The sequence below is a fragment of the Triturus cristatus genome, chromosome 1_2 (genome assembly GCF_964204655.1).
Source record: "Triturus cristatus chromosome 1_2, aTriCri1.1, whole genome shotgun sequence".
Taxonomy (NCBI): domain Eukaryota; kingdom Metazoa; phylum Chordata; class Amphibia; order Caudata; family Salamandridae; genus Triturus; species Triturus cristatus.
This window is the reverse complement of record NC_140580.1, coordinates 984,645,550-984,655,162: the sequence shown is the minus strand read 5'-3', so window position 1 is coordinate 984,655,162 and position 9,613 is coordinate 984,645,550.

Below are 9,613 nucleotides of genomic sequence, written 5' to 3'. Positions count from 1 at the left end.
TTGATGGACAGAATGCAGAACAATGTCATACATGCACCCCAGTACAAAATCTGGGCCTAAATCCATCGTTTTTTTGCTCACCATGCCATTCCAGTTTGAATCCAGCCATATGCAAATCAGTCTTGACCCTGTGCCTCATGGGAACAGTCCAGCCTGAACTGCTAAGCCAGGTCCTCCCTGGACTGGAACCAAGCATCCTAGGACCGGTTTCGGGGTTTCAGGTATGCCCAGACGTGGGTCCTGGGCTCACTGTGCCACTGGAATCAAGCTATCCTGGCTGAAGAGGGGTGAAACCCAGAAACCGGTCCTAGGATGCTTGTTACCGGGCCAGGGAGGACCTGGCTTGGCAGTTCGGGCTGGACTGTTCCCATGAGGCACAGGGTCAAGACTGATTTGCATATGGCCAGGTCTAAACTGGGGTGGCATGGTGAGCAAAAGAATTATGGATTTAACCCAGATCTCTTGACTGGGGGTGAATGCTTTGATTTGTTCTGCATTCCGTACATCAATTGTCCATCATCTTGCACTGTTTCATTGTGACAGACAACACAAATCTGGCAATAAAACTTGCATTTATGTACAAGCGCAAATCAAGTTGGTTCACACAGGAACAGTTCACAGGATAACAACACCAAAGGAAGTTTCAGGCCAGGGGATTTCCAGACAGCGTCCTTGTGGTTAACATGTCGTGGGACATGTTGAGGAATAGGATATTATCAGTCAGGAGGATGATCGCAGTGTCATTGATGACAATGGGGCACATTGGCAGCCCACAAATGTCCTAGGTGAACATGGCAAAGTCATGATGAGGTCAGTGACATATGATATTTCCTGGCATGTTGGTGACCACAGGGCTAAAAAAAACTGGACATTTGACACAGATAGATGCATCCGCAGAATTTTCATCTTCCTCATTTGATGTGTGCAGTGTCTCCCATGATGGTGGTGTTGTACATGCGGCAGGTGAGTGAGACAAGAGCACGTCAGGGGATGAAAGATAAGGATGCCGTGGCTGCAGCCGCATTCATCTGTGCCAGCACATGAGGCATCACTGCAGCGAGGAGGATCTGCTGATTTTGCAACACAGCAGCAACGTGGCGGTGGGAAACAGCCATGGCAGCCATGTGGGAGTCCTGCTTCCGCTCCATGGTCTCCAAGATGTTGAGGATGTCCTGCAGCTCATTGACCACCTCACTGGTGTCACTTTGGCAGGGCAATTGTTGGTGCCTCATCCTCATGACACCAGTGATGCCAGCCAGGGACTTCTGGAGGACATGGTACAGAGAGTAGATGCCTCTGATGGCACCCAAGGTGTCCCTAATGGGACTGAGGCACCCTCGGACCCCCTTGACTGTGGCTGCCGGGGTATCCAACCCCACCCGCACCTGATCTGTCAAATCCCACTGGACTCCTACCGCAAACCATTGGAAGGTGACCTGTGGGTCCTCAGAGACCTGGGGTATGGCTGTGGTGGTAGGTGGTGCCTGGTTATTTGGCAGGGCATGTGGAGCTGTCTCAACACTGCTGACCCTTCCCAGGTGCGGAGATTGAGGCCAGCAGCTCTTGGAGGATGGTGTGGGCGATGGTTGGAAGGATTTCATCTTCATCACCATCCTCTATGATGTCTGGGATAGGGTGCTGACTAGGAGGTAAGGTCTGAACCTTTGTAAAGGGGAGCAATTACTATTGTTGAAGTCTGTTACATTTTGACATGTTAAGCATTTTACATTCAAAGTGCATGCCACTTTTCATTCTCTTGTGATACATGGTACACCTGTTACACTTAGCTGTGAATGGCAGTTTACACTGTCCATAAATGTTATATGTCAGGAGTTCAGGTTATGAGATTGCCACTGTCTGCCAACACTAAGGGGCCGATTCCGATGTCGAACGGACCATCGGTCAGGAGACGTAACCGACTGACCTGCTGTCGTCGGTTACGGCCCTGTAAGTACGATGCGACCCGGGTTCGGTCACACTCGTAAACTTTACAATGCAAGCATGCATTCCGAGCAGAATGCATGCTTGCATTGTGAAAAGCAGGGGTGCAGGTCATCCCTGCACCCTGTGGCCGGAACCCCAAGGTGCCTGCCACTGAGTGCAGGGATCCACAGAGGGGCACCATAGGTGCCCCCAGGCTGCCATTCGGCAGCCTCGCACCCACAGGGTCCCTACTGGGGGCCCCCCAAAGACAGTTTCCGACTGCCTTTTCGTGCCGGAAAGACCGGCACGAAAAGTCAATGAAAAACTGCCATCGTACTCCCTCGGTCGTAAAGAGGCGGCCGGGGGAGTACTGAGGGATTTCCGAATGGCGGACGGGCTCTCCGAGCCTATCGTCAGCCATCCGGAAATCCGAGTCGCATTCCTTTCCAACCGAGCCGGAATGGCTCGGTTGGAAAGGAATCCGGCCGACACGTTCCGATTCGGTTGGAAGGGCTCCGACCATCGTTCGGAGCCCTTGCAGCCGAAATCGGAATCGGCCCCTAAGTAGATAAGACCTATCTCAGTCCTCATATTGGAATCATTATCATCCATTCTATTTCATCATGTGAAGAGATGGTCATCTGCAGGGTGTGAGACGTCTTATTCTTTTCTTCCACATACTTGTATGTGTGCATTGATCCCTCTGTGCGTTCAAGACAAAGGTCCAAACAACAAACTTACTGCCACACAGTTTTGTGACCAAGATCAAGAGTGGCTTATCCTGTACCTATTACACTTGCTTCATGTGTGGCTATCCCCAACAGACTGATATTGCAAGCTGTTACGAGGTGACATATGTCATGCAGCACCCCAGGTGATGGATTTTATTGGGATGGTGAGATGTAACTACAGAGGGTCCATTTGACAAGATTATGACTAGACATGTTGCTGCAGGTACTTTATCTATGCAATTCAGCATATTTCCACATACACAGGACAACCCCAACCTTATAATGAGCGTGCCCTCACCTTGTGGTTTCCCCTGCAATGATGACAACAGGCAAGCAGCAACACAGACAACTTTGAGGCAGGGTTAAGGAATGCCTGTATTGCTGCACAGCTGACCTGGGGTTTTGCACAGGGATTCAACATACTTCATTGTACATGTCCCTTCCAAACATTTGTGACAGTATGCATGTGGACATAAAATAATCTGCATGCATTTGCATTCTGCCACATTTGACTTTACCTAGGGTCTATGTTCCACATATGTACTTAGGTAGCATTTACCCCTAATCCCAGGAGCATAAATACAAGGTGATATTGCCACCAGAACATCACTTTTAGCGACGTTCTGGTGGCTAAATCTACTTCTCCTTATTTGCAATGCAGTGTGAAGCCAATCAACGTCGATCAATGCCACATTGCAATTGAAGACCCTTCCCATGCTTCCTTTAGAATGAAAGGGATGTGCAATGGGTGTTTCAGTGAGCATTCTACCACAAGAGCCATTTAATTTTTTTAAATGTCCCATGCCTACAAGACTGGGCCTGCACCAATAACTAAAGACAGGTAAACACTGGGGCCTTATTTCCAAGCCCCTTCCGCTGCTAGTATGTCACTTTTTTACCATAGTAAAAATAATGCACCTGCAGCGCAAAGGGCTTGGGAATTAGGGCCCTGTTCTTAGGATGGCGAAATGTGAACAACATTTCTCCTCAATTATCACTCTCTCTATGTGTGCTGCATTCTGCTGCTCATATAGAAACAGCAAAACACATGTAAGGATTGTTTATGTGCAGGAAGGTGTCCCTTCCTGCAAATCAACATTTGCCACTGTAGTGCAGACACCCTAACAACATGGGACAAGGGTGGCTGAGCTGGCACAAGTCAATTTTTTAAGCAAAAGCTCTAAGGGAAATGCAGGGGTGCATCATATTTTTGTACATACAGCTTATCCCTGGAATTCTTTACTGCCGGAGCACCGCGTTACCAATTTTGTTTTAACACTGATCTCCGCTAGATTATGGTATATATGCCCCGTAGTTAGTGCGGGAAAGCACCATATCTTGGCAACTATGCACATGGCTGCTTTTACAATGTGTGTTAATATAGGCTGACTGTGAGATTTGCAACACTGCCTAATGCACAAATTTGTGCTAATGACAAATGACTGTTCACTTGTCATTGTTTCTATGCATAAAGGGCTTATTTACAAGCTCCTTGTGCCGCCGGTATGTCACTTTTAACAAGGGAGGTACCGGCAGCGCAAAGGGCTTGTGAATAAGCCTATGGGTACCTGGGTGATTACTGTTTGACCTGCACACAGGGGCTTATTTAGAAACCCCTTATGCTGCTGGTACATCACTTTTTCCCATGTTAAAAGTGAGGCACATGCAACTCAAGCGGCTTGTAAATAAGCCCCACAGTGTGGGAGAGCGCTGAGGCATAGGTGCCTGGACTATACAACATGAGACATTTCCCCCTTGTCCCTTGTTGGTACTTGCCCTGTTGTTGATGTAGTTGGTCATAGTCAGCACTGTGATGTCCCTCTAATCCAAACGACTGCAGACACCAGCTACTCCAAGGGTTCGAGTACCTCCTGGGGGGCTGGACTCCCATCTTCAGTCAGCAATGCTGCCTGACGATTGCTTGCCAGTTTCTGCTTAGTATTACATTTGTCATCATGCCAGTGCTTCTTGCAGTCCGTCACTGTCCTCTTGACTTCTGCAACAGAGTTCACCTTGTTGACTATCGACTGCCATATAGCATTTTTGGAGATGAGGAAGAGCTGGTGTTGATTCTTCGTCACCTCCGCAATCAGCATCTCATTTTGTTCCTGACTGAATTTTCATTTCCTCTACCCCTTGGACTCTGACTGGTCATCCTGGTTGTTGGTGGGGTTAAGGGGTGTTATTATCCTGTACTGCACTTGGTCCAGGCTGCTCAATTCTGCATTTAGGTTTGTGTTTCTTTTTTCCCATTATTGGCATATTTGTATGTTTTTTTACCCGCTAGATGCTGAAAAGTGACGTTAGGCCAACTAGCCTGATCTTTCCTGCCGCTAACTTGCCAGCCATCACTTTTTTCATGCTAACATGTAGTTTTCTTATGCCTTGACACTAGTGTTCGCGTAATCTTTCAAGGTCGCTAGCTGATCCTAACGCCACGTAGTGCCGTATTGTAAATTGTCGTAAACATGGCGTTAGGATTTGGCGAACAATTCTTGTAAATATGCCCATCTGTATCTTCAGAGGGACAAAGTTTGATGAACAACCACCAGGTTTCAGGCTGCCGCTTACCAAACTGCTTTGTATTCTAAAGCTGATAGGTCAGATTCATAGTCATTAATGCTTATTTATGCATTCAGATATTATGACTCATTCCTATTAGCATGTTCATTCTTGCAAAGGCCACGATTAATTCACACTATGTGATTCTGTTTTTTCAGATACAAAAAAACCTACAACATTGACTGGAAAAACTTTAGGTTTAAGTATGCTTGACAGGAGTTAATTGATGTTTACAAGACAAAGCCTCAAATCAAAGATAGCAAGTTACCCGTAACTCCCACTACTGCCATTACATTGAATGTACCTGACAGGTGGCAAGAATGAAGCAGTAAGAATCATTATCTGAGGGGTAATTTACGTTCTGGAATGTTGCCTGCAGACCCACTGGCCTTTGTCCCCTTATGGGAGACTACTCACCACCTTTAGAGATTTGTGCCAGCATGTTGGGAATCTCTATGCCAAAGGTGAATGGCAGACCCTGGCAGGTACAGCAAATGTGCATTTGAAGGACCGCCTTAAATGGATCAGATACCCTGATAGCTGAAAAGCAGTGGCCTTGTGAACTTTGACTGGCAGTGGCCCTGTCAGTAGTCAATCAGTGGTTCCCAAGCTTTAAATGGAGCAGGGAAACCAGTGATTGATTCATGAAGTTGGAGTCGCAATCTAATCAAATTGGAAACTTGGCAATTGCATGTGTATCCAGGGTTACAGATGTTTTTTTACTAATATATTTCATAAACACAAGGGGATCCATGTTGCTATTCTCATGTAAACGAATCCTATGCTATTAGTTGCTCTTCAGACATGTTGGTATGTATATATTCTGGGTATTGCATGCTGGTGTTCCACATTCTATTCATGTCTGATGTGTGTAGATTAGTCATCATAGTTTAATGACGTAATAATATTGGAGGCACTTTAGATGGCAGGGTTCGGGTTGCAAAAGCGGATTAGTGGCTAAAACAGAAGAAGAACATTTAATCACTGTTAGGTTTACAAAAAGTGACATAATAGCACCACCATTCAACAGCACACCAAATGTGGGTAAAGTCAAGGTTAAAAAATCATCTGGGTGCTTTGTCTCATGTTCTTCTTGCAAGTGTGTAGCTAACAATATGCAGCAAGTGCAGTAGCATGGTGGCAAGAGGTCTAATGGGGCCACAGCCCCCTAAGTAAGGACATTCTTTACTATCAAACAGGCAGCTTTAGTCTCATTTTCCTTCTTTCAATTAGGACCAAAATCCCTCTGCTAATAGCACTAGCTTTCAGTACCTACGGGAACCCCCGCTCCACCTAAGGAGAAGTACTTGTTAATACAAGACGCAGCACAGGTAAGGCATAGTGAAGCTCAAATGCAATCTTGAGCTCAGACGGGGTTCACGCTTCAGCTCATTAGGTTCTGAACACAAAATGCATCAGGAGGAGCCTCCTGCGCCAGAACCAAGAAGTAACCTACAACCAGCAATGAAGTCTTCTGTACTTTTGTTTTGAAATGTATGCTCTGCTACCACCTCATCTCATCTGACAGGTTTGCTATCTGGTAGATGGGCCAGGTACAGATATCCAGATACAGATAGCAACATAAACGTATTGCTATCTGTATTAAATTAGAAATGGATTATCAGTAGAGAATAGCTGGCCAACCCCACTTGAACATCATATGTCTCCCAGAGCATCACAGTAAGGATTGTGTGGCAATACCTGAAATTACATCTTTAAAGGCCAAGAGCCATTCTCTGAACCAGACATTGAACAAGGGAAGGTCTGTTCCCCTGCCAGCAGCTGGCAGTTATCAGATATGGCTAGGAAGAGCTGGATTATGAAGGAGACACCAAGACAGGAGATAGCCACTGCTTCCTTGTTTCTGGCCCATCCATTTGTGCTTTTAAAGGTATTTAATAACAAGGGTCAGGTTGTTTCCAGCAGATTTGAGTAAGACACTTCTACTCAATAATGTTTTAAGTAAATTTTCATGACATTCATAAATAATTGTAAATAAGCTGCAAAACGCACAGATGTAGAAACTGACGTTTAATCAACAGATCCTTCAGCCTCTCACTGTCGGAATCGCCAACATTCTATCGTGAGCTCCAGCCCCAACATTCTAAGGTTGGGCTGACCCACTAGCGAGGGAAAGGAGGGGGGGGGAAAGGAAAACAAGTACAGATTGTAACACATCTCCCTGCGGAGCAGAGAAAATATATAAAACAGATAGCTCCACAGATAGCATTACCCAAGGTCTACGGGCAGATGGAGTATAACAACATACATTACATTTTTCTGCAGACAATGAATACAAATGAATACACTATACTCTAAAACTGCGGTTGGATAGAGAAGTGCCCCACTTAACCCCCACACCTCCCAAGGCTAGGAAAGCTCTTAAACAAGAGAAAGGGGATGTGAGGCAGGATGGCGAGATCAAGATCCCATTTTGTAGTCGGATTGCCAACTTGGGGGTTTACGTACTCTAACCACCTTGAGTTCACCACCACTGGGCGTTTCAAGACTTCGATCATTCTCATAAATAGGTTTGGAACCAGTAGTGCTAGGACAGCTAGCTATGTTGTCCATACTCCACATGCCACCATCTTCCAGCACTACTGAATTGTTGTTGACTCTAGTTATCCTTAGTGGTTTGGAAAATGAGGATATCTTGGATTTGGACAGGGACGGCCTCTTAACAACCACCCACTGGCCTTCTCTCCACTCTTTTCCTGATGCTCCCCAACGACTGTCGTACCTGAGCTTGTACTCTTGTTGATGTTTCTTAGTTCTCTCCGACACAGCATCTCTGTCTACCCACACGGGAGTTCCTCCATTTAGCCAGTTGGGAGTAAGTTTGGAACCCGGGTTCCTGCCTTTGAGAGAAACAAATGGTGACACCCCAGAGACAGCATTGGGCGATGTATGATATGACCACAGCATTTTCCTTATGGCTTCTTCCACCGGAACCTGGGAGTTCAATGCGAGCTGGATGGTGTCCTTTATCATCCTGTTCGCCCTTTCCACCAGACCATTGGCTTTGGGACAATACAGTGGGGATTTGAGATGTGTGATGGACAGCGTGGACATAAACTGCTTCATTTCCTCTGAAGCGAATTGAACACCATTGTCCGTTATTATGACACCTGAAATACCTTCCTTAGAAAAGGTGTCTCTCAAGAAGTTCAATAGCGACGCGGTGGTGATGGAAGATACCATTCTCGTGACAATCCAATGGGAGTGGTAGTCTATAAGAACAAACATGAATCTATTGGATTGGTTTAGTAGGTTTAGGGGACCAATTATGTCCAATCCCAGCTTCTCCCAAGGTACGGTGGGGACCTCCACCGGGAATAGCGGTGACTTACGGACAACTTTGGTTTTGTTGCAGGAGCCGCAGGCTGAACAATTCTTTACTTGTTCCTCGACACGCGAATCCATCCCGGGGAACCAATAGTGTTGCCTGATTTTGCTTTTCGTCATGTTCCTCCCCGGGTTGCCCTCATGGGCAATCTGTATTATCCTTTCGTACATGTTTTTCGGAGGAATGATCTTACTTCCTCTACAAATTTGGTTCTCAACGATGGATAATTCGTCTTGCACGGGCCAAAAATGCCGAATAGACTCTGGCACCTCCTGCTTGTTAACAGGCCAACCACTGCGAATCACATTCCTTAATGTCGCTAAATCACCATCATCACTTATGGATTTCTCCCACTCCTCTCGATTGATGGCCGGAATTTCAACCAAAAGAATCGTCTCCTCCGGTGGGTTGTGCATCGGGTTCTCATCCGCCATTGGTAGTCTGGAAAGACAGTCCGCTACCCAATTCTCACTTCCTGGGACATGAATCATGGTGTAGTTGAACCCTTGCAGACTCAGCACCCATTTAGAAATACGTGGTGTGGTATTTTCCAGGCGTTTAGTGGAGAATAACGGTATTAATGGTTTGTGGTCCGTTCTCAGCACAAACGGGATGCCCCACAAGAAATATTTAAAGTGGTTTATTGCCCAGTAGCACGCCAAAGCTTCTTTTTCTATCGTCGAGTAGATCAGCTCGGCATCTTTCAAAGTTCTCGAAGCGAAAGCAATCACTGTTTCTTGACCCTTCATCTTCTGCATAAGTGAGGCTCCCAAGCCCTTTGCGCTGGCGTCTGTAGTAAGGATGGTTTTTGCATTGGGATCGAAAGCGCTCAAGATAGGTGCCTCAACAATGGCCTCCTTGATGAGTTGGAAAGCTGACTGGTGCTCTTGCTTCCAAGCAAAGTCCGACCCCTTCTTTAGCAACTCTCTGAGGGGACACACCTGATCCGCAAAGTTTTTGACGAATTTGGACATGTATTCCGTCAGCCCCAGGAACGATTTGAGTTCATCCTTGTTGGTGGGTGCAGGGGCTAGTTTAACGGAGTCCA